Here is a 26,163-nt window from a genome sequence, read left to right as displayed (position 1 = left end):
TTGTCTCGTGGTAGGTACTGACTGATGCATTTGGGAGATTTTATTTAGGGACTCATTAGATTAATGTGTTCTTTTGTTCTTGTCAAGCTTTAAATTTTATCCCACATGCACTATTATGACACAAATAAATAAAAGACATAACTATCTGATCACCTTTTATAATCTGTTGATCTGATTTTTAATTTTTTCTTGTATGTTCCTGATCTTTGCTCAAATTCACACATTTGAAATGGTTATAATCATGATATTGATGTAGCCCTTATTTTCAAAACATAAACTTTCCATTTTGCTCATTTCTGTACTCTTTTAATGGCCATATAATTTTGATTTATTTTAATGGTCACTGTTTCCTTAAAATTCTCCTATTTCTGAATATTCACAATTTTATTTGTTGAAGTACTTGAATATTTTTATTATACATGATCCCTATTTTCAGGTCACTTCCCATTTTCATCATAGCTGTGCGAAAGTGAAAGTCTTGCCTGCATTGTTGTTTTGGTTTGTATTTCTTTAATAATTAGTGAAGCTTCTTTATTAGTTATATTTCTTTTTCTGAATTGGTTTGTCCTATTTTCTAATTTATTTCCTAGGTTTTTTAAAAATAAATTTCTATGAACTCTTTATACATTACAAATACTAATACTTGTCACTTTATACTTGGTTCTAATATTTTTAAAATTTAATTTTGTTTTTTTTTATTTTGTAAGTTTAATAATTTTAGCTTAGTTTTATCTGGTTTATCTACTTCTGATTAGTATTTGATGAATGTTTCAAAAATTATTTAAAAATTATACTCATAAAGATAATTTTTAAATAGTGCAGTTCTCTGCTTATTCATCTTGCTTCTTGGTCTCCTGTTAAGCCAATTGGATTCTTATAGACATGTATATTTTAGAATCATACAATGATCAGCAAGAGGGCATTTATCAGTTTTTATTTTTAATATTTAGAGGATCTAACAAATCATATTTCTTATATCTATAGATAAATGTAGATTTACAGATGAGTGTTTAGGAGGTAGATGAAAATTACATTTAAGGCCTGAATATAGTGAAGGACTGGTAAATAAAGAAATACATTTAACTTCAGATTTTAATAGCAAAAAATTGTATCATATTTATAAAACACTTTAAAAATACTCTGTTTAGAAATCAGTTTTTCCATATGTTTTTGAACATTTATGATGTGTTCTTCCAATGTCTGAATATTAAAATTTAAATATAATTTCGGAAATGTTTCTTCAGATCATTGGTCCTTTGTGAGAATCACTTTATCAGTCTCTAAAAACTTTTTCTCCATTTTTACTTTTTAATTAATTAATTAATTTTTGGTAATTTTTGCCTGCACTGCTCTACTTGCAGGATGTTAGTTTCCCTAATCAGTGATTGAACCTGGACCCTCAGCAGTGAAAGCTAACTACTGGACCACCAGGGGCTCCTCTAGTGGCCTCTTATTAATTATCTATATTGTGCCTTGTTGTTAGTATTCTTCTTTTGAGGTTCAGATCCTATTGTGTATCTGGGGTATACTTTAGGATTTATAAAGCATTTCATCATTTTCTTTTCATTGGTTTAATTGATCTTGTATTCATTTAAAAATAATCTCAGTCATCTGGTACATATTTAGTTTATGGATAGTAGTTGAGCAGTACATTTCTCAACTGATTTAGAAATAGAGGTTCAATAATCTCCCATTATTTCATACAAGGAGGAAGATTTTAAAAAGCTAATGAAAGGTTGTTTCCTTTAATTAATTTTAGAAGACAAATTTTTGTATCAAAAGTAGTATATAATAAAAACAAACAAAAAAAAACTTAGCAGAAATCTCACCCTATACGAAGCTTACACAAACCACTGCACCAACCTTAGGGGGGCAGAAACCAAAAGGAAGAAAGAATTCAACCTTGAAGCCTGGGAAAAGGAGACCTCAAATACAATAAGTGTAAAAAAAAAAATAATGAAAAAGCAGAGAAATACTGCACAAATGAAGGAACAAACTAAAAACACAGAAGTTCAAATAAATGAAGAGGAAATAGGCAAACTACCTCAAAAAGAATTCAGAATAGTGACAGTAAAGATGATTAAAAATCTTGAAAACAGAATGGAGAAAATGCAGGAATCAATTAACAAAGACCTGGAAGAATTAAATTACAAACATACAGAGATGAACAACACAATTACTGAAATTAAAAATCTCTAGAAGGAATCAATAACATAATATCTGAAGCAGAAGAACGAATCAGTGAACTGGAAGATAAAATGGTGGAAATAACTTCTGAAGAGCAGAATAAAGTAAAAAGAATGAAAAGAACTGAGGATAGTCTCAGAGACCTCTGGGACAATATCAAACACACCAACATTCGAATTATAGGGGTCCCAGAAGAAGAAGAGAAAAAGAAAGAGTATGAGAAAATTTTTGAAGAGATTATCGTTGAAAATTTCCCCAACATGGAAAAGGAAATAGTCAATCAAGTCCAAGAGGCGCAAAGAGTTCCATACAGGATAAACCCAGCGAGAAACATGCCAAGACACATACTAATCAAACTAACAAAGATTAAACACAGAGAATATTAACAGTAGCAAGGGAGAAGCAACAAGTAACATACAAGGGAAACCCCACACGTTTAACAGCTGATCTTTCTGCAGGAACTCTGCAGGCCAGAAGGGAATGGCAGGATATATATATACTGAAAGGGAAAAATCTACAGCCAAGATTACTCTACCCAGCAAGGATCTCATTCAAAATTGATGGAGAAATCAACAGCTTTTCAGACAAGCAAAAGTTAAGAGAATTCAGTACCACCAAATCAGCTTTACAACAAATGGTAAAGGGACTTATACAGTCAAGAAATACAAGAGAAGAAAAAGATCTACAAAATCAAACCCCAAACAATTAAGAAAATGGCAATAGGAACAACAGCAAAAAAAGTATTATATAATAATGGGCAAACAAAATCATCAAAACAGTAATTAAGTCAGTTTTAATGTGTCATGGAGGAGAAAGAGTCATGCCGGTTGTGTCTTTATGACATATCAGCCTACTCTTATCCTGGGTCAGTAGATATGAAAACCACAGTTTACCCATGGTTACTTAACTGATAAATAATGGGGTGGGATGTGAAATCGAACCAATTCAATTAGAAAGACTGAGAATAAAGTTTGAGGCAAGTTAGGATTGACAGATGAGAACAAATAAATAATAAATTATGCTTACAGAATATTGTAGGTTTGGTTTTACATTTTTAATATTTTCAGTATTGGTAAAGATGTTCTTACTGTGGAACTTCCTTTTTCTTTTGTGGGGTAAGAAAGGGCAATTTATCCTCTTTAATCACATGATCAGTTTCTTTGGGTTGTCTTATTTTCATTCACAAACAGGATAGGACTAATATCAATAGTGACTTACTATTTAGATCTAAGTACACTAAAGGGAACTTTGTCAGTTCTGATAGTGTTTGGAATGAAATGCGACGTTCATCTCTGATCCTGCACCTACTGTATTTTCTCATAGGTTTTATTTTTTCATTTAAGTTTGCTGTCCCATTGCCCATGCTGAACAATAGATTTACAGAAATATATATCTATTATTGAAGGAAAGTATATGTGACTCTGTGACCTTCGACTCCAGTATTATTTTCAAATGTTATTTACTAAGTTTTCCATGACATTATTTTTAAGGAGAATCAAAGGGATATTCTGGCATAAAAAGGATTGATAAATCATACTTGGGAATGATCAGTATAACAGATGGAAAACAAAAGTAGAACATGTGTCTTCGAACTCATCTCTCTAATTTCCTAATTCAGCATTTTGAGGGTACTTGTCGAATACATCAGTTGAAATTCTAGCAGATGAATTGATATTCTAAGTCTAAAAACTGCGAGAAGCTCGCATTTTGTATTGATATAAGTGCTTATATTTATATCTAGTCTTCAAAGCTTGTATGTCTTGCTCCATTCTTGCTTCTCTCCTCATTCCCCAGCAGCCGGCCATCATCCTGTTTCCTTACTGTGTAACAAAATGACCAATCAGTGAAAGAGAGGCTCAGAGAACCATTTGAAGTAGCAAATTGTCACAGAGATGTGCTTTAGTTTTGGTAATTTTTTTTAACTTTTTTGGTGGAATAATCAGCAAGAAAGCAACAGAGGAGTTTTCACTCCTCTCTTAGAATAGATGAAAGAGAGAATACTGTGAACTCTAAGAAGGTATTGTTGGTTGATAACACTATCTTTAAAAAGCGAGCCCCAAAGTGTGCCCCCCATATTTGAGCTCTCTTTTGTTTTGTTCTTTAAATTGGTGTTGGATATCAGAATCAGTATGTGAGAAAATGGGAATGACTTGAATCATCTGCTTGAGTATGGAGACTCTGTACAAGTGAAGTATCTCAGTCTTTCTGCTGCTGCTGCTAAGTTGCTTCAGTCGGGTCCGACTCTGTGCGACCCCACAGACAGCAGCCCACCAGGCTCCCCCATCTCAGTCTTAGCCCTCTATAAAATGAAGCACTATTTTATTTCAAAATTTCTTGTATTTACTCTTGACAAGAATGCCCCTGAGCCTGTAAATTATTACTATTGTTGGTACTAAGTGGCATAAATGAGAGATTGAACTTATTAAATAATCATTTAAATTATATATTCAATCAATAGTAAGGGACAATCTATTAAAAGTGTTTTCTGGCCTGAAAAAAATTATATTTTCACATCATTGTTTGAATCATTTTCAAAGGACAATTTGAAGCATTCATTCAGTGTATAGCACTTATAGTTCAGTGGCTCAAAGTCTTAAATCCTGTGCCTGGGTGGATGTTGTATTGTACAGTAGTAATTTTGTAAATTATTTACAATAAAGAGGAAAACACGAGAGAAAAGATCTATCTGTGTACTGCTCCCAGTTTTACAACAAGGGAATACTGTTAAATTTCCAAAGTAGCTTCAGTAGTTCAGTAGTTGAGATATTCCATCCCTCTCCCCCTCCCCAACTTCCTGTTTCATCACAAATATTTATCATTTTATTCATCGGTTCTCCACCCGCCTTGTGGGCTGTTGCGGTTGCTGTCACCGAGCCAAGAGGCTGGGGAATGCCTATCCACAAGCAGCCTGGGGCGTCTGGCTAGGGCGCTTACGAGGCCCTGTGACTGGCTAACATTGACTGTCGACAGTATTGTGCCATTGAGATCAATGTAGAGTCAGCCTATTTAAATAATTACCAGGATCACCAATAACAGGCACGTTGTTACTAGTCATAGTGAAAATATACATACTATTTGTGGCGAGGAAAAACCTGAGGTCTCCAGCAGTTGGAGCTGTCATTCTGACGTGCTGTGGAAACATTAGAATTAAAGAAAAGGGAAAATGACTATTTAAACAAAATGACTACCTAAACAGGCTAGTCCGTTTGAGTGCTTGGTTAGTGGTTTTAAAGACTTGTCTGGGTTTCCTGAAAACTTCATTTGGTATTAATTGGGTGCTCATTTTTAAAAGATTTAATATAATCTACAGAATACAAATGCAATACGATATGTAATAACAGAGTAGCATACCATGGCATACTCCACTTGTTTCTGAAGGGATGGATATTTTCGAAGAGTATTGGACCAGAAATTTTGTAGGCTGGAATGATGGGTTTGGAGAGGAAGACTGCAGAGGTGCCCTCCTCGTTGCATTGTATTATCAGTTGTGTCCTATCAACATAACTGGTCACCAGTGATGCTAACCTTGATCGCTTAGTTAAGGGATAGTCTGCTAGGGTTTCCACTGTAAAGTTATGACTTTTCTCTTTCCATATTCTGTTCATTGGAAGTCAGCCCGCATTAAAGGGAGAATAATTAAGCTTGGAGGGAGGGAGTACCTACATGATTTATTTATTTTTGGTATGGAGGCATGGATATTTATTTTATTTTGGGGGTTATCATCCAATCTTTATTTTGTTGCTGGCAAGCTGATTTTAAACTTTTAAAATTGTATTTTGCTTAGCCATCTGATATCCCATGTACGTAGCTTGGTGCCACATTCATCGCCTGACATTTTGGCCTCTCTCACCTCCACGTGTTTACATTCTTTCTTCAAACCAATAGATTTGGTTTTGCTGCTCTGGTTAGTACTTAAGGTCACTTTCATAGTTACGTCTTAATGTGTGCACTGTGGAAGGAGAAGTCATAACACGAAACTTCTTGTCAGCAGATTGGCGAACTTACCTGAGAAACTGAGACTCAAGATCGTGAGGATGTGTGACTAGGACCGAAAGCAGATTTCCAGGTAGGAAATCAAAATGATTTTCTTGAACTCCTTGGCACTTGATTTTGTAGAAGTCAAATCACCATTTCTTGTGAGATGCAAAACTCCAAAAGGAGGGGTGGCATGAATATTGAGGTTGCATTAGCAAATCATGTTGTGTTCTTTTAGATTCTTTTATTTGACTTTTACACAGTAAGGTAATAGCTGAGCTTTGAAATGAAACCCAAGGGGACCTTGCAGAAGGCTATCTGTATTTACAAAATTTTTTTTCATATGATTTTGATGGTTGAGGCCTATTGAGAAGTACCCATTGGAGTAGAAATAATCAGATTTATCTTGTCAGAAAAGACAGCTACTGGTTACAGGAGGTTTTATTTCTTTCACAGAATATTTACTAAATAAGTGTTGATTTCTAGTTTGCATTTCTGATCAACTCCCCTAAGATGCAGTAAGGTCATAAACTCTGCTGGAAGGGAGGAGGAAGCTCCCAGTCACAAATGCACTCTACTTTCTGCATGCTGAGCTGATAAAAGGAAGCATCAGTTTGCCAGCAGCTTCCATTGCAGCAATCTTACAAAGAGTAAGCTAAAAAAAAAAAAAAAAAAAAATCAAGTTCATGAGAACAGGAAGAGAAACAACTGAAAAGCAGGAATACAAACGGAGTTAACATCATGTAGTGATTCTTACCTCTGCTGCTGGAAGTGTAAAAGCAGTGTGATTTCTCAGCTCCATGGCAACATGAAGAACCTGTTCTGTCGGAGGGTGTGTGTACACAAATGCATTCAAAGCATGTGCTTGAGAGTGAGTTTGGGGGAGGAGGGATGCGGGGCCCAACCCTCCAAGTCTTGCCCACACATTTTTATGTGTGTTTTATAATAAGGCCTTTGTGCAGGGAAGCCAGATAGAAGTTCGTGTCTGCTGCCCCCTGGTCTTTTACATGGTCTCACTGCCATCACCCACCTCCCTTCTCTCCTCAGAAAAGAAGCAAGAAAAGGCAATGAAAGAATGCTGCTGGAAGGGAAATGCCCCTCTCCTTTTCTCTTTTTGGAATGTCGACAGAGTTATTGCTTTTCTGTGTGTCTCTAGGGATCCTCGGCTGCTTCTGTCCACCGTCCTCTTCTAGGCAAAGCCTTTGAATCACAGTCTTCACATGGGGGCTCGTGAAAGCTGTAATCAGCTTCCCCCTTTGTGGGGAGGGGTGCTTTCTGGTGCGCTGGTGTCCTGTCTTCTGAGGACCCAGGGGCAGCATGGAGTGATCGGCGCATGAAGTCTCCCGGCCCACAGTTACTGGCGTCTGTCTCAACTCTGAAACTTCAAGTCCCTTCTCTCACTCATACCTCACAGACACACTCATCTGCATCAGTTCCCCCACCCCCCACAACCGCCCCAGTCTCTTGGTTAGTTTTGTCACTTGAAGAGGTAACTTCACAACTGAACTATTTATCATATGTCCATGTCCCTGCCCTGTGTTTCGGAAATGATAGAACAGTCTGGAAAATGTTTATTTTTGCTTTGATTCAATTTAGCTGATCTGTGGGATAAGTCAAATGCTCTGTTCTCTGTTGGTTAGCTCTGAGAATATTCTCTAATAAGCCTTAGATGATTTTTGTGCCACTTAAAATTTGAGGTCGAATTTGGATGGTTATCCACACTAGGTTCAGAGATTAGGGAATCCAGGTAACACCCTCTTCAATACAGATCGTTACTCTTTTCCTTTCATTCCTGAACATCATCATGAGCCCAGCATCATGGATGGCTCCGTGGGGGTGCTTGTTGCTTTTCAGTCACTCAGTTGTGTCTGACTCTTTGCGACCCCATGGACTGCAGCATGCCAGGCTTCCCTGTGCTTCACTGACTCCTGGAGTTTGCTCAAACTCATGTCCATTGAGTCGGTGATGCCATCCAACCATCTCATCCTCTGTCATCACCTTCTCCTCCTGTGGTGGAGGAATGAGGCCCCAGGATTTTATGTGCCTGAGGACTTGGCAGCAAAATGTTTTCAGCTTAGACTTGGGGCCACACTTATCACTTCTTCATACAAAGAAATACTCGATCTCCCCCATTGTTTCTGCCTAGAACATTCTTTTTGGCTTTACTCTTAAAAATAAACGATCTGCAGCTCCAAAGACATATACCCACATAACATCAGTTTAATTTATTAACTAACATATGCAACTGCTTTTGACTTACTTTTGTGTGCTGGCTTAAGCATGCAAAACAGAACAGGCATGTATCTGCTCCTGAGGAACTAGTGTTCTAGAAGGAAAGTGCAGACTGTAAAATATTCCAATAGGTGGTGAAATGGGCTATAAGAGAAAAGGCACAAAACCCAGCTGTGACATAAAAAGGAATCAGTCAGCTCTGCAGGGGGCTTGAGAGGGGAGTAAATGCCAGGGCTGCATCTTGTAAGCTGAATGGCAGTTTGCCTGGAAGACAGCATAAGGAAAGGCATTCCAGGAAGACAGAGCCCTGGCATGCGGAGACCCAAAGACATAAAACCAACAAGTAAACCTTCTTATGGCTGGACTACAGGGTTAGGAAGAGGAGAAGTGGATGTCGCGAGGGAAAGATCTGGAAATTTTGGCAGGGACCAGGTCAAGGACAGTATGCCATGTTGCCATGTTGGAGCTTTATCCTGTAGGCAAGGAGGAGAGACACATTCAGATTTGCGTTTTACCAGGAACCATCAGACAGCATCATGAGAATGAATTAGAAGGACCCAAGCTTGTGTTGGAAGACATAGTTTGCAGACAGTTACAATAATCTTCAGGCTTCCCTGGTAGCTCAGATGGTAAAGAATCCACCTGCAATGCAGGAGACCCCGGTTTGATTGATCCCTGGGTCGAGAAGACTCCCTGGAGGAGGGATAGGCTACCCACTCCAGTATTCTTGCCTGGAGAATCCTATGGATTGAGGAGCCTGGCGGGCTACAGTCCATAGGGTCACAAAGAGTCGGACACAACTAAAGCGACTGAGCACGCATGCACACACAGTAATCTTCAAAAGAAAGAAACTGAAGGTTTGAACTCATGCTGGGATGTTCAGAACAGTGAGCACATGATGGACCCTCAAGCTTGGAAAACAGTGCTAGTCACTGAGCCAGCATGAAGGATGAGGGAAAGGGAAGGCAGTCTTCAGGACTCTAGCTGGACTATAAGGTAAATAGTGATGGCATTGCCCAGGAAGAGAAAGACAGGAAGATGAACAGGCCTTTGAGAAAAGCAGTGACTATGGTCATGTGTGGTCTGTGGAAGGATAAATGGTTTGGGGATCAGAAAGAACCTGAATTTCAATTGTATTTCTCTGATTTATCACCTGTGTAGTTATAGGTAAGTTAAAGCATCTGCCTGCAATGCGGGAGACCTGGGTTCGATCCCTGGGTTGGAAAGATCCCCTGGAGAAGGGAAAGGCTACCCACTCCAGTATTCTGGCCTGGAGAATTCCATGGACTGTATAGTCCATTGGGTCGCAAAGAGTCGGACACGACTGAGTGACTTTTACTTCACTTCTTCACTTACATAACCTCTGGGATCCTTAGTTTCCTGGTCTCTTAAATGGAGACAGTAGTTATTGACTTGAAGCCCTTTGGTGAGGGACAAAAGAGAGAATCTATGCAAAGCTCCTGACTCAAGCCCATTCTTAAATAAAGGGCAAATTATTATCTCTGCTTTGTTCTGTAGGCTGTACACGGGAGAAGTGAGATTGATAGAGGTGGAGACCCAGAGAGCATTTTTATATAGATGTGAACTTGTGTCAAGAAAGAGCCACTGGAGAGAGGAAGGTGGATGATGTAAAGGAAAGATGACCAATGATTGAGTAGAATCCCGAGCAGCCAGAGTGCTCCCAGCTCTAGAAAGGATTGATTGGGGCAAAAGGAGGGGGGATAGGAATGTCTACTACTAAGTTTATGGGAAAAACTATACGTGGATGAAATTTCTCCTTGAAAAACTCATTATTTTACTTAAAATGTATTATTTATTTTTATTTCTATACAATTTTAAAGGTTGTACTCCACTTACAGTTATTACCAAATATTTGCTATATTCCCCATGTGGTACAGTCCACCCTTGTGGCCTAACTTATACCGAATAGTTCGTACCTTCCATTTTCTCTGGGGTTTTTGTGAAGGAGAAGGCAAAGTCATTTGTCCGTAAAAACTGGATGATAGTGAAGAAAACTGGGAACATTTAGAGCTGCCTCTAGAGGAAGCGTGAGCTGACCTGCGTTCAGAGGTGATTATGTTCACCTGACCTGCAGAAAGCTCAGCAGAAGTAGCTGTGTCTCAGCAATTGACGTTTCTCAGCCACTCCAAGGAGGAGCTACAGGACCCAAAGGGACCATGATCTAAAGGAGGGTTTGGGGTTGAGCACGCTGAGGGGCGAGGTGACAGAGGATGCTGGCAAGGGCAAGGGCAAAGGGGTTCCCAGTGGGATCCAGCCAGGATGGTGAAAGGAGCCTGGAGGAGGAGAGGGAGGAGCTGGGAGGAGAGAGGATGGGGAAGAAGATGTCCTGAACTTCTGGAAGGGAGGGGCTGAGGAACTGAGGGTCTCTGTGAGGCTGGAAAACAGTAGTGTGGGAATGTGACAGCTTAGGTGATGTGGTGAGATTGACTAGAATACTTGTCCTGTTGACCTCCTTGTAAGGTGTTGTGGAAAATGATCAAACGCTTAATTAAGCAAAGTGCATTATTGTGTATGAGATGCTCATTGAGCAAGGACTCCCCCTTTAAGGTGGGGGTGGGTGCTCCTAGTCACATGCGCACATGTGTGTGCTCAGTTGTGTCTGACTCTTTGCACTCCATTCCCTATATAGCCCGCCAGGCTCCTTAGTCTGTGGGATTTCTCAGGCAAGAATACTGGAGTGGGTTGCCATTTCTTTCTTCAAGGGAACTTCCCAGCCCAGGGATTGAACCCTCTTGCATCTCCTGCATTATTGGCAGGCAGATTGTTTACCACTGGGACCATTAGTCAATAAATATTTTTCATTAAGTAACTTCATTAAATTTCGTTTGAGTGTTTTCCCCCCATACCAGTCATTGGTTCTTAATTGGTTCAATAAAAATGATTTTAGATAGGGTAAATATAGGGACTCAAGTGTCAGGTTTTACACTTAAGTAAAATGCTGAAAATAAAGACATTGCATCAGTAATCTCCACCAATACAGGGTGGGCATGTCATCTTAAGCACTTACATTGGGATCATTTGGAGTCCTCATTTGATTCAGCACTCATTTGTATTGTTGCCTCATAGCTACACATTGAAGTAAATAATAGAGTGTGCTAAAATATTTGATTTACATTTAGTTCAGTTCAGTCGCTCAGTTGTGTCTGACTCTTTGTGACCCCATGGAGTGCAGCATGGGGCGCCAGGCTTCCCTCTCCATCATCAACTCCTGGAGTTTACTCAAGCTCATGTTCATTGAGTTGGTGATGCCATCCAACCATCTCATCCTCTGTTGTCCCCTTCTCCTCCCACCTTCAGTCTTTCCTAGCATCAGGGTCTTTTCAAGTGAGTCAACTCTTCGCATCAGGTGGCCAAAGGATTGGAGCTTCAGCTTCAGCATCAGTCCTTCCAATGAATATTCAGGACCGATTTCCTTTAGGATGGACTGGTTTGGATCTCCTTGCAGTCCAAGGGACTCTTAAGAGTCTTCTCCAACACCACAGTTCAAAAGCATCAGTTCTTCAGTGCTCCACTTTCTTTATCGTCCAGCTCTCTCATCCATATATGACTATTGGAAAAACCATAGCTTTGAATAGATGGACCTTTGTTGGCAAAGTAATGTCTCTGCTTTTTAATATGCTGTCTAGGTTGGTCATAGCTTTTCTTTCAAGGAGCAAGCGTCTTTTAATTTCATGGCTGCAGTCACCATCTGCAGTGATTTTGGAGCCCCCCAAAATGGTGTCTGTCACTGTTTCCATTGTTTCCCCTTCTATCTGCCAGGAAGTGATGGGACCAGATGCCATGATCTTCGTTTTCTGAATGTTGAGTTTTAAGCCAACTTTTTCACTCTCCACTTTCACTTTCATCAAGAGGCTCTTTAGTTCTTCCTCACTTTCTGCCATAAACGTCGTGTCATCTGCATATCAGGTTATTGATATTTCTCCCGGCAATGTTGATTCCAGCTTGTGCTTCATCCAGTCCAGCATTTCTCATAATGTACTCTGCATATAAATTAAATAAGCAGGGTGACAATATACAGCCTTGACGTACACCTTTCCTGATTTGAAACCAGTTTGTTGTTCCATGTCGTTTTAACTGTTGCTTCTTGACCTGCATATTGTATGATGCTCTTAGCTGAAGTTTCAGTGATGTTTACATTTTCCTAAAACTAGCAGAGAGATTTTGCTAAATGAAAAAGGCTTCACTAGAAGGACTATATCTAGGAATTGGCAGAGTGCAAATCCTATAATGTATTCCAGTATGTGTATGACTTACCAGGGCAGCTTGCTGAAAATGTAGACTTGGGGACCCACCTAAGAAGATAATGATGTCGGTTGTCTGCACACTCAACTTTGAGAATCCTATGGAAGAGTTTTTAGTTTTGGAAGATGGCTACAGTACTGGACAACACCCTAAGTCATGTGACAAGGAAAATAAACAACAAGAAAGGGAAAGTAGAACAGAAAAAGATAAGGAGATGATAAGCTTGATGAGGGCAAGAAGAGAGATAAGAATTTAAGTCCTGAAGAAATCCCTCTACAAATTTCTGTGTTTCAAAAGATAGGTTTCAAAGGGTAATAGAATCACAATGATTTTAAGATTATAAGTGGAAAGCAATGTGAAGTATGCAAGATTATGTGGGAAAAAAAATGTCAAAAGATATTGTTCATGGAGAGCCAAACTGGTTAGAAATTCAAACTTCAAGTATTAAAATGAAAATGTAGCAATAAATTTTAGTTTTCCAACAACTTTTTAAATTGTAATATGGTGGGTGTATTACTTGGGGTAAATTTTGGTCATAGAACAGGATTGCTATTATAAACAATTAAATTGGATTCTTTTATTTTTCTTCTGTGAAGTGAAAGTCGCTCAGTCGTGTTGCTCTTTGCAACCCCATAGACTATACAGTCCATGGAATTCTCCAGGGCAGAGTACTGGAGTGGGTAGCCTTTCCTTTCACCAGGTGACTCTCCCAATCCAGGGATCAAACCCAGGTCTCCCACACTGCAGGCGGATTCTTTACCAGCTGAGCCACAAGGGAAGCCAATTTTTCTCCTGATTATCAGTGAATCATCAGGGACAACCTTCAGTCTCCAAGATGATGAGCCTGGGGTTGTTGTGAAGATTACATGAGATCTGAACTCTGGTTGCCAGAATTGCTGGGTTCAAGTTATTGCTCTGCAACTACCTAGCTTTATGCCTTTGGGCAAGTTAATGTGGCTTAGTTTCTTTGACTGTAACATAGGATACTGATAGTGCCTACCTCTAGAAATGTTGCCAGGAATACATTAGTTAGTAAATGTACAGCACTTAGGACAGTGCAAGCCACGTGGTAGACATTGAACAAATGTTATTCTGAAACACAACATCTGTTGTCATTCTCTTGTTCAGAGCACCTACATTTTTTTAAAACGATTATTCAAAATAGGGATATACATAGGATTTTATAAAGTAATATTTATCTTGAGCTTTAGTTGATGAAATTATTGAACACCTATCCCTAAGACACTTCAAATTCTATTGTGACAAGTAAAACATGACCCTATACCCCAGCCACTCCAGCCTTGGGAAGTTATCCTGTTGACTGGTTTTCTCTTTGCTATGTTGGAGAGCAGCATAGATGTTAATTGAAACTATGTTTTATAGCATAAGTAAAAGGTAGTGCATGAAGGACAGAAGGGAATACTAATAATAGATCATACCTTAGTGTATTTCTCAGCATAGCAGATCATCCTGGTATTCTTTCAGAGACAGATATAGTAAAATGGACAGAACAGAGATAGGTCATCAGAAAAACTCGATATTCAAGTGCTAAGTATGCTATTTCCTGACTGTGTGACTCTGAGCAGTTGACTTAACCTGTGTCTCTCTTTCTTCACCTAAGAAACCGGCACGTAGCCACCTTGCTGAATATCTTGATTAATTGAGCCAATGCTTGTGAACTATGAGATGTTGGGCATTTGTATTTTTGCATGATTTATATTATATAGAGCTTGTGGATTTCTAAAGATCAATGGCTCAGAAACGACCACTTAGGATAATGTAGTTTTAATAGGATTACAGAGAACTTTATTATTCTCTGTAGAATTACCTGTAGATCAATAATAGATGGGTGACTTGCTGCAAAAATCAGATCCTGCCCCCCCCCCAAAATCACAGCTGGAAGATGAAATGGGACAGAGAGGTTATGTGGCTGACCTAAGGGAATAGTTCACAAGCTGTGGAATAAAAACTGACCAGGAGGATCCTCCCCTCCTCTTTCCACACCGCTCCCCAACTATTTCTCAGTTGGATGGAAGGAGTACAGGCTTTGAAGTCAGACCTGAGTTAAAATCCCTGCTGTGTCACTTACTAGTTATGACTCAGGCTGGTTACGAAACCTCTGAGCCTCACGTCCGTCATCGGCACAGGGGTTAGCATCACTTGCCTGGCAGAGTTGTGGGCAACAGAGATTACGTCTGCAAGCTACCTGCCCGACAGCTAGCTGATACGTTATTTTTCTCATGATTATACGTGGCCAGATTTCAAGGCAACTTGAATTACACCCTTGCTGAATAGGAATACTAATGCAACTAATAATAGCAACTGTTTAACTGAAGGGTTCCATGTGCCAGGCGCAAGTCCAAGTACACTACGCCTATGAGTATCTTAATCTCCAAACTAGCCTGATGATGTGAGTATTACTGTTATTGCCACTGAGGCTCCATACGTGTAGCTAACATACCCAAGGTCACAGGTTTCCAAATCTGTGCACTTGTCAATCTGGATCCCACTTTACTCGTTACTGGATTATTCCTGTTCCTCCCTGGCCAGTTTAGGGATGTGGGACAGAGAATGAAAGGACTAGTTGTTTCACGAGAATTGTTTTATGAGTTGGGTGAGTATTTGCTTTCACAGTCTTCATTCAGGTAGACACTATTGGAAGAGACAAGCACTCACCTAACACGTAAATCACATAACTTGTGTGTGTGTTCCGAAGTCTCGTAGAGCGCCGCTTTCTTTCTTTGTACTTTTTTATACTTGTCAGGATTGTAGTGAACATTTAGGGGGATGATAACTGGAGAGCCCAGTCCTGGCAGCCATCTCCAGCTCTAATCTCAGGGCCCCCCCCTCCCTTCTTAAGTAGCAGTTTGGCACTGAGGACAGAGCCTTGGGGAATGCCTGCTTTCTTTTTCTACATTAAACCGATGGAGTTCTCTGTTATTCAGCACTCCCACGTTGTAATCCAATGATGTTATATCACAAGACATTACTACTGATCCCCTTGAAAGGGCAATAAAATATTTGCTCACATACCTTCTAGTTGAACGTACTTCTGATCAAATACCTTAGGTGAAGACAGGCACGTTGTATTGGTCTTTTCATTGATTTGCATCCTATGTCTGGATATGTGCATGCAGAGCGCAGTCCCTTTAAGAACCACTAGCCCTCAGCAAAAAATAACCTAGAGCAGCTCAGGTTACTGCTGGGCTCCAGAGACTCTTCAGGGGGTCAGGTTGCTTTTTTCTCTGGCACCTGCCTCAGCAGGGATGTAGGAAGAAGTTGATATATTCCAGCAGAGAAGTTCTGGGTGGATCTGGGCACTGGAATCCTCACCTCCAACTTCTGGATGTGACCCAGTCTTCATAGTAGAAAGGTTTTGATTGGGCCATTTAAATGGCATTCAATTAAGTGACCCTGTCCCTGGACCTGTCCGTAGGAGCCTGTCTTTCCTATCAACTGTGAATTTTATATTGTTTCTTTGAAAAATGAAAATGACATCAAAAGCCATCAGATGGGAATGCATCTCCCATCCCCAGATCCAAAGCGTGGCCCTGCAGTGAAGGGAGGTCGTGGGAGGACACACCCTTTTCTCCAGAAGCCCTGTGCGTGCATGTGTCTGTCTCACCAACCTTTCTTGAAAGGAATGTTTTTACTGGCTGTCCATAAGCCAGGAAACAAAGATTGTACAGGGTCTAAGACTCTGTAAAGATAAACGTACAAACAAATGGAATAAACTCCTTAATTGTGAAAAGCAGGGAGAGCTCCTCAGAGGTGGTACAGTATGGGATGAGGCAAAGAACCAGCCAGGACTTAGACCATCTGGGGCCTTGTCTCAGCCACGCTACTGAATTCTCTGAGTTGCAGAATAATAGAATTTTGTCACAGATTAAGTGGTATCTGTGAGTGACTCACAGTCTTTACTTTTCCTAGAAGGAAAGTGCAGCTCAGAGCATTTGGGTGACTTACCTAAAGTCACTCAGCTGCTTGGTAGTAGATCTCAACCCGCAGCCCAAGTACATATATCATTGCTCTTCATCATGCTACATAGACATTGTAAAGAGTCAAGTTCTCTCCACATCCCCATTTCCTTACCTGGAAATAGGAATTCTCCTACCTGGGATGTCTTCTTTGTAGGGTATTGTAAGGCTCTGCTAAATGATTGTGGATGGAAACACGGTTAAAAACTATTCAGTGATATGTTTATATTGATATCAATTAAAAGTAAATTATAGGGACTTCTCTGGTGGTCCAATGGTTAAAACTTCACCTTCCAATGCAGGGGGCACAGATTCTATTTCTGGTTGGGAGCTAAGATCCCACATGACTCGTGGTCAAAAAGTCAGAACATGACAAAATAACAGAAGCAATATTGTTAACAAATTTGATAAAGACTTTAAAAATGGTCCACATCAAAAAATATTTTTAAAATAGTAAATTATATATTTATATGCACACACATATATGATGATGAGACATATGTATAATGTGATACCTAATATTTTGCTAAAATTCGTCATGTGGGAGATCTTAACAAAAATCTGGATTCTTCTTTGGAAATTTGAAGCACCATGAGTTTCCAGACATATAGTAAAAGTTCTATACTTCAAGTTATTAACCTGACAGTTTTACCTACTAGCATTACCATTACTTTACCTTTCTGAGAAATGGGAATAATAAAGTTATCTGGCTATCTTCAGTTCAGTTCAGTGACTCAGTCTTTTCCGACTATTTGTAACCCCATGGACTGCAGCACGCCAGGCCTCCCTGTCCATCACCAACTCCTGGAGTTTACTCAGACTCATGTCCATTGAGTCAGTGATGGCATCTAACCATCGCTTCCTCTGTCGTCCCCTTCTCTTCCCGCCTTCAATCTTTCCCAGGATCAGAGTCTTTTCAAATGAGTCAACTCTTCGAATCAGGTGGCCGAAGGATTGGAGCTTCAGCTTCTGCATCAGTCCTTCCAATGAATATTCAGGACTGATTTCCTTCAGGATGGACTGGTTGGTTCTCCTTGCAGTCCAAGGGACTCTCAAGAGTCTTCTCCAACACCACAGTTCAAAAGCATCAATTCTTCGGCGCTCTGCTTTCTTTATAGTTCAACTCTCACATCCATACGTGACTACTGGAAAAACCATAGCTTTGACTAGATGGACCTTTGTTGGCAAAGTAATGTCTCTGCTTTGGAATATGCTGTCTAGGTTGGTCATAAATTTTCTTCCAAGGAGTAAGCGTCTTTTAATTTCATGGCTACAGTCACCATCTGCAGTGATTTTGGAGACCAAGAAAATAAAGTCTGACACTGTTTCCACTGTTTCCCCATCTATTTCCCATGAAGTGCTGAGACGAGATGCCATGATCTTCATTTTCTGAATGTTGAGCTTTAAGTCAACTTTTTCACTCTCCTCTTTCACTTTCATCAAGAGGCTCTTTAGTTCTTCTTTGCTTTCTGGCTATCTTAAGTTGTCTTAAAGACTACTTTATGAATACATGCGAAAGTACTTCTTGAACTGTAAAGCACAGAAACGATTGATTATTGCCAAATATTGCTGAGGCCCACAAAGCCTGTCCAGGGAGCACATGAGGTATGATTAAGGAGATAAGTCATATATTCAAAAGCAGATTTCAACATTATCTGACCTTGGTGTCAGATAAAAACTTGATAGATAATGATTGCAGTGAATTAATAAGTATTTATTATAGCTTCCAAATGAAAGTGTGGTCACCCATTAATTATTACTCTTTTCCATAGATATTTGCCCAGTTTGTCAAGACATCTGGTGTCTCATATTTATAGGATATTAGCTACTGCAATAATATAGAAGGTGGAGATTTAAATGTTTATACAACTTTCTCAGTTACACTGTTTGCTCTAATATTTATGTCTGATTTATCTCATTTGATTATTAGAGAATATTTGTGGGTTGTAATTACTATTATCATTATCTGATGAATGAGAGGCCAAAAGATTTTCCCAAGAGCTCATGGAATGTGAATGGAAGATCTGGGATTTGAAGCACTGTCTTCTGGTCCCAAATTCTGTGTACTTGTAACTTGTCTCCTTGTGTTGTGTTGGGGGTTCTATTTTGTAGACTGTATTCTTCTTTGGTTTCTTTCATTGATACAGTCATTCATTCAGCATGAATATTCTATGTGGAACTCTGTCATATCATCTCCTACTCCAGGACTAAATTTCTTTGGAGAAAACTGTTTGTTATATGTCTGATTCCTTTAACTGAAGAAGAAGTAGTGACATAGATGCTTGAACCTTGCGTAAATACTGATTTGAGTAGGGAAGGGAGGATACAGTCCCTTAAATGGGGAAATACTGATGTCAGAGTTAAAATAAATCTTTGCTGTCCAGTAAAGTAGGCCTCTAGTGTCATAGGGGCTTCCTTGGTGGCTCAGTTGGTAAAGCATCCTCCTGCAATGCAGGAGACCGTGGTTCGATATCTAAGTTGGTAAGATCCCCTGGAGAAGGAAATGGCAACCCATTCCAGTATTCTTGCCTGGAGAATTCCATGGACAGAGGAGCCTGGCGGGCTACAGTCCGTGTGGTCGCAAAAGTCGAACACGACTTAGCAACTAAACCACCACCACTAGTCTCACAGGGCTATTTACTTTCAATTAAAATTAATTAATTAAAATTTAAAAATCAGTTCTTCAGTCACACTAACCAAATTCCAAGTGCCAATAGCCACCTAAGACTGGTGGACATTCTATTGGACATTATAGATATATAGATATGTGTTTGTCACTGATACAGATAATTTTGGTGTCTGATATGTGTGTCTATAAATTCACACTGGAAATGAAATTGTTCTGGTATACATTTCTACCTGAGACATAATAATAGCTACCATGTACTGAGCACCTTCTCAATAAGCAGTAGGCACATAATCTATGTTGCTTTATTTTATCCTCACACCATGTTTTATACTGGGAGTCTAAGGTTCGAGAGGTTATGTAATTGCCTGAGATGTGATAGGGCTATGGATTGACACCAGTTTTTTTTTTTTATTTCAAAGAGAACGCTGTTTTGCTCTAGTATGCTATCTTTCTACGTAGCCTAGTTGGATTACATCAGGAGTTAACATTCTCAATGCACTGTCTTATCATTCAGTCCACTTCAGTTCAGCAAGCGTGCCAGGCAGTCACTCTGTTGGGAGCAGGAGGTACAGCAATCAGTGCAGCCCTGTCTCTGACCATAGGGAGTTCCAGTCAAACAGAGAGTTCAGATCATAAAGAATAATTATGACAGTGGAGGATGATCTGTGGCCCAAGACCACGTGATGCATCCAGGAGCCACTGAAGGGTTCTATCCAATGAGTGCCATAGTCAGGTTTATATTTCGTAAACTCCACTGTAATCATGTAGAGCCTTGTTTTGAGAGGAAAGGGAGAACCTATGATACTTCTTGTATAATTTATTTGTAATCTTGTAAGATTTACCTAAGTGAAGGAATGTCGATGGCTAGAACTAAGATCATAGCGGTGGCGTTAGAAGGTTGATGAGAGAGAAGCAACTTGTAAAATTGTCAGGTTTCAGTGATTAAAGCTGAGGGTAAGGAGCAATTAAAGATGATTCTCATATTTGGGCGCTTGGTGAATGTTTGGCCTCTTTAAAGTAAAGGAGATTTGCTATGTGGAAAAAGTTGTACATGAGTGTGTGTTGTGTGTTGTGTTTATTGTGTATGTGGTGTGTGTTTTGTGTTTGTGTCTGTGAGCATGCATCCTTAAGTAGATGAACTGCAGGGTGGGAAGGGGTGAAGATAATGACTTAATAGACCACAAGCCCATAAAATATCCAGAAACAGTATTATTTGCCAAGTGGAAAAGTGTTGGTCACTCAGTTGGGTCCTACTCTTTGTGACCCCATGGACTATAGCTCACCAGGCTCCTCTGTGCATGGAGTTCTCTAGGCAAGAATACTGGAATGGAATACTGGAATGGGTTGCCATTCCCTTCTTCAGGCTGCTGTAAAACAATGACATATTTTAGGAATGTAATTTAAAAAATGAAAAATCAAACAGAATCCTGCCATAATACTGAGACTAAGACCCTGATGCTGGGAAGTATTGGGGGCAGGAGGAGAAGAGGACTACAGAGGATGAGGTGGCTGGATGGCATCACCGAGTCGATGGACATGAGTTTGGGTGAACTCTGGGAGTTGGCGATGGACAGGGAGGCCTGGCGTGCTGTGATTCATGGGGTCGCAAAGAGTCGGACACGACTGAGCTACTGAACTGAACTGACCTGAAAAGGGAAAACTTAACCTCACGGTCTAAATATGATACATCTGTCCTAGGCTGGGCACAGAATAGTGAACTAGGGATGTATTTTCCCATTTTTCTAAATAGTCACAACATGTAAAAGTACTTATCATCATGAGATTCCAGTAGTAACATAGACAATGGATTTAAGTATGGCTTCTAGGGAGCCTCCGGTTGAAAAGGCAGGTTTTTGCCACATTTTCTTTGGTTATGCCCCCCTTCTTTTTATATAATTAAATAATCTGTTTTTAATTTAGTGACCAGGTAATTATGTTATTTGACATTTCTAAAAGATAAAGATTAGCAAGTGTTCTCTAACATGGTTGTTAGCAGTCCTTAATTTTGAGCAGTGGTGTGTTTAATTGTGTTGTAGCAGAAAATAACCTCATAGGTTTAAATAATTATAATGATAGCATAGGTTCCAATCTAGAGTAAGGAAGTTCCATTTTCTTAAAAAAAATCAATTGTTCTGCTGATAGTACATTTAATAGGTGTGGAATTACCAAAACCAGGAATGCTGATGGAAATAATTTCTTCTGAAACTCAACCTGTAGTCTCTGGATTGATAGTCATATCTGTGCAATTTGAAACAGTGTCTGCTTTGGAGATCAGCATTGTTTTATAATTATCTGAGGATCCTCGATTCAGACCTGACCAGCATAGACCACCATGACAGAAGGCTGTCAAAGGTACGATGCCGGCTGAAACCTGATGACTTCTGGGTGCCTGGTTTTGTTTCAAGCTACTTAAAAGCAGGAGCTTCTGTAAAATTCGTGAAACATCTTTGGTTTCCAGTCAGTTAACTTTAAGTATTTCTTTCTTCTCGGACAAATGCAGACGTGTCTCATTATCTTGTGTTTTAGATTTTTTCCCCCCATTTTCTTAATGTTTTTTCCCTCTATTCATTTTCAAAATGAATAATAAAACCTTGTGAAATAAAACAGACTCTAGATTTAATGTTTCATTATCCCACATCTTATGTTAGGAGTTAACTACTCAACTGTTACGAATTAGGAACTTTGCCATCCTTCTACGAAGAGAGTGATGTGTGTGTTTCTTCAAAGCTGCTTAACGGTGATCAACTAGAGGGCACCAGCGAACATTTCCATCTGAGTTCTGTAAACTAGGCCACATACTGTTGACACATATGCACAGGAGAGAAACGTGAATGCTTTGCGAAATCTCAGTACTAAAAATAATTTCCACCTGTATTTATAGCAGTATTATCATACTTGACGAAAGTGATGTGGAACCTACCAGTATAGGAAGAAAAATGTCATCTTGTTACCATTCCTGGAGAGCTGCCCTCTAGAATTAAGCCCTTAAGTTTGTCCAGAGTTACAGCAACGCTGCTCACAGGTCTTTGCCAATTGCATGGGCTGGATAGTTAATGCCATTAAGTACTGAGATACCGTCTATCACAGAGAAGTGTTCTGTGGCTAATAATCAACTGGGTAACAATAAAAACCTGTCCACTATTAGGAAAGATTGGTAATTAAGACTTCCAAATAGGGCATGCAAGTAGGAAGTGTTCAGGTTCTGAGGCAGAATTTTGGGTTCTGTTAAATCTAGTTGCCATTATGGTTCCTTGTGTCAGCACAGTTGCTTAAATGAAACTGGAGACGGAACATTTTTAGATATCCAGATATTAAAATGTGCAAAAATCCAGCATTTTTTGATAGGAAAAAGCTATGTGAAAAGACCTTCCTTTGCAGGGTAACTGTGCATATGTTTGAGTGGGAGGAAAAAGAACAGATGATTTGAAAACTATTAAAATTGTTATACATGTAGAAAGTTATTTTCCTCCTCATAAAAACACCAGGATTTCAGTCTGAGTTAACATCTTACTTGTCACTTAATAAAAGTGTTTGCATATTGCATTTCATCTATCGATCAATTGATTGATTCACTTTTTTGGCAAACAGTAATATGCCTACTATGTGTAAGATACTGCAGTAGGTATATCTCATACATGGGAGATTTACTTCTGTAAATGATCAAACAATTCAGGAGAGATATAATTGCAAGTATGGTATGCAGAATGTCCATTTCTTGGGTGAAACTGATAGTTAAGCTTAATTCTACTTAAAAGCACGTTTTAAAAGAAGATAACTGCAGAAATGCAGTCTGTGTCATTTTCCTAACATTTATTTGGAAAGCAGCTAATGTTCTTTTTCTCTGGATCAATTAAATGTTAATGTTTGGGGAGCACACTTTGAGAAAAAGAAAAATGGTTATAGGTAGGAGAACGTGACTAAGAGGAGAGGTTATGTGGCATTTTATAAGATAGTTGGTGGTGCTGTTTAATGCTTATAAAGTTGTGTTAAAATGGACTAAATAGCCTGTTATTGCAGGAGCTTATTTAAACCAGCTCTTTGTGGTTATGTCTGGTGAGAAAGCTTAAACTTAAATTCTCTCCAGCCATTTAACTGCAGCACAGTGACTTCAGGTCTCTTGTAAGAAAGTCTAAATGTAGGCTGTTGAATAATCCCTTTGAGGGCCCTGTAACTATTTTTATGCCTGGATATGCGTCATCAGTGGGTATTTTCTCTGGTGACTTGCTTACATCAGGTCTCCTACCATACATTCTATCAGTGAGTGGCTTATGATTGATGGGAACCACGCTGTTGTTCAGCTTATCTGTGACCTCAGCGAACGGACAACAGGAATTTCCAGGCTGTTACATTCTCTGAATGCTTGAAGACAGGGGCTCACGGTGTTGATCCAGGCAGGTAGCAGTGATATTATTCACCAGCGGAGGATGGGAGGAGGGACAGGAGAAACACGGGGAGGGAGAAGGAGGGGAAGGGAGGGGGAATTCCTTTTGTGAAAGGAGGCAATTCTGGCTCAGCCGGCTGCTTCATCCTCGCCTTCAGAGGCTGTGCCCTGTGGGGAAAGGTGCATTTCCTGAACTGGAGGAAGCGGACAGTCAGACCCTTGATGGAGGCACCCAGTGACTCCTTGGGGTTGGCTGGGGAAGGCACTGAGTCCTCTTTCATGAGTTAAGATTTTGTTTTTCCAATCGATTGGATTGATCCATGAGCCACTGGGCTGCTCTGGTCCTGGATAGAAGTAGGGGCTTTGAATCAAAGGTGTGCCAGTGTTTGTGGTGATGCAGAGGAATCCAGTGCTGTCTTTCACCCAGCAATGTTTGGAGGTGATTTGGAAAAGTTAACCTGCACCTCGCATCAACAAGTTTTGGGGGAATAGAGGCGTGCATTATTGTATGTGTGTGGAAATGGATTATAACTGAATTCACAAAAATGTTTTCTGATTTCATTCCTTTTCCCTACCTCTTTTACACATGGTGAATAAGGTTTCTGAACCTAGAATGAAAGTTACCAGCATTTTTGCAGCTCCATTTGCTTTCGGATAACCGTGTCCATCTCCTAAACTTTTTTCCTCCTCTCTGCCTTGCCATCTCCTCCTCTTCCTCATCCTGTTTTTTTCTCTCCCTCTCTTTCTCTCCATGATGTTATTTTGTTTGTAAAAGCAGTTCCAGACCTTTTGCTGAGTTAAAACCAGGTTCTGCACAGATGAGTGAGGTGCACATGTGGATTCAAACCCATGCTGGTCTGCCCGTGTTTGCAGGCTGTCCTTTCAGTGCTTTTTTTTTTTAAGTGACACTTAAACAAAATTACACTTTTTTAGTGTAATGCAATTACGTCATTTAAGCATTTATGCAAAATTGGTTTTCTGATCTTTTAAGACTATATTCATTGTGGAAATATAACATTTATTGATTTGACTTTCTGACTTTTATTCCCCCTTTTCTTCCCCCAAACTGAAGCCACATCTCCTTAATGTAACAGATTACCAAGGTGAGCATTCATGTCACTACTTTCTTGACAGCTGGCCTCCTAGGAATCACATTCTGAGCTAGATCCTAGACACTAGTAGCCCGAAACAGGTGCTGTGTGGGGTAAAAAAAAAAATCCTAATGGAAAAAAAGAGATGTTTATTCTTGTCTTTCGTATCTCATCCAATGCTACCGAGTGAATATGGATATGCATAATTACTTTGATAGTCTCATTTCCAAATAGCTGTCCTACTGGTAAAAAAGTATTCAACTGTCAGGTTATATTGTTTCAGTTTTAAACATTGAAAATTCAGATGACTGAAGGAGAAAGACAAAAGAAAACCACTGTAAACCTCATCTACAAAAAAAACCCCACTTTTCTTTCAAAAAACTGCTTCTTGATAAGCAGTGTGACTCATGACAAGCAATTTTATAATTTGAAATTTGTGAAAGATTAAAATTCAGAACTCTAGGAATTTTGAGTCATTGGTAGTTGAATGAGTTAAGGCTCCATAATGTATCTCATTAGAAAGAAAGCATTAAAATATTAATGAGATTCATTGTTTATATCATTGTACTGTCCCCAGGAGCTATTAGTGACTAGCTTTACTTTTATAAAAGTAGCATTATATGAAAAAGATAGTTGTTCATTCAGATGCTGAGATTTTTTTATTTTTTTGGCCATACATCGCAGGGGATGTTATTAGAAGCTGTAAAATTCTTCTCCATCTCTTTAAAATGCATGTATGCTTTTATGTGGAGGAGTGTAAAAGAAGAACCAACATGTAGGAGGGTTATGCATTCTTCATTAAAAATATATTTCACAAAAGATTATAGTTTGTGTGGGAGGGAAATAGCAGCTTGTCTGTTGATTGCATTGTGCTTATTCCGTGTGAGAACTATTTGAGTTTAGAAAGGTTAACCTCATTTTGATAATCTGATGATGGCTTCTGCTTGAAGACGAGAATATAATTCCAAGGCTGCATGCTAATGGTCCACAGTAATTATTCTCTTTTTGGCAGAGCTTAGCATGGAATCTACTTTGGTATTTTTATAACTATGTATGTTCATCTTTTCTTCCAGATTTTCTCCTCTCCTCTCCATGTGTAGAGCTTTTTGTACAAGACTGTGAAATTCCAAAGGGGTACTATCTAATTATGCCAGTGTATGATGGTGTGTAAACCTAAGTTAGAGCAATATCTTGCCTCGAAGTCTTTTTGATAAGCAGATCCTTCACTGTGAGCGGATTCTGCTGTATACTTGGTTTCTATGGAAACACTTTTATTACTTATGGATGATCAGAACAACTTGAATACAGTAGGAGTGATTGGTGTGTTGGCTTGGGTCCATGCGGTTGATGGGGTTTTCTGGTTAATATGTGATCCTTTCACTAAGTTTCCTGTTATGTTGCAAGGGGATGATGCAAATAACGAAAACC

General features: G+C 39.4%; 1 protein-coding gene across 17 annotated transcripts in view; it reads left to right on the top strand.

Moving 5' to 3' along the window:
• HIVEP2 (HIVEP zinc finger 2) overlaps positions 1–26,163 on the top strand; it is a 219,239-nt gene that overhangs the window by 45,086 nt on the left and 147,990 nt on the right. For 12 of the 17 annotated variants that reach the window (XM_086318113.1, XM_086318114.1, XM_086318124.1 and 9 more), the window contains exon 2: positions 6,179–6,253. The exons of 4 other annotated variants lie outside the window; for them this stretch is intronic. The gene's annotated coding sequence lies outside the window, so the exon portion shown is untranslated. Of the gene's footprint in view, positions 1–6,175; positions 6,254–26,163 lie in introns of all 17 variants that reach the window. One more of the 17 variants, XM_086318108.1, reaches the window with a different exon arrangement.

The sequence above is a fragment of the Bos grunniens genome, chromosome 9 (assembly GCF_055505025.1).
Source record: "Bos grunniens cultivar Pamir isolate PY7600 chromosome 9, Bosgru_T2T1.0, whole genome shotgun sequence".
NCBI classification, from domain to species: domain Eukaryota; kingdom Metazoa; phylum Chordata; class Mammalia; order Artiodactyla; family Bovidae; genus Bos; species Bos grunniens.
This window is presented reverse-complemented; position numbering and strand designations above follow the sequence as displayed.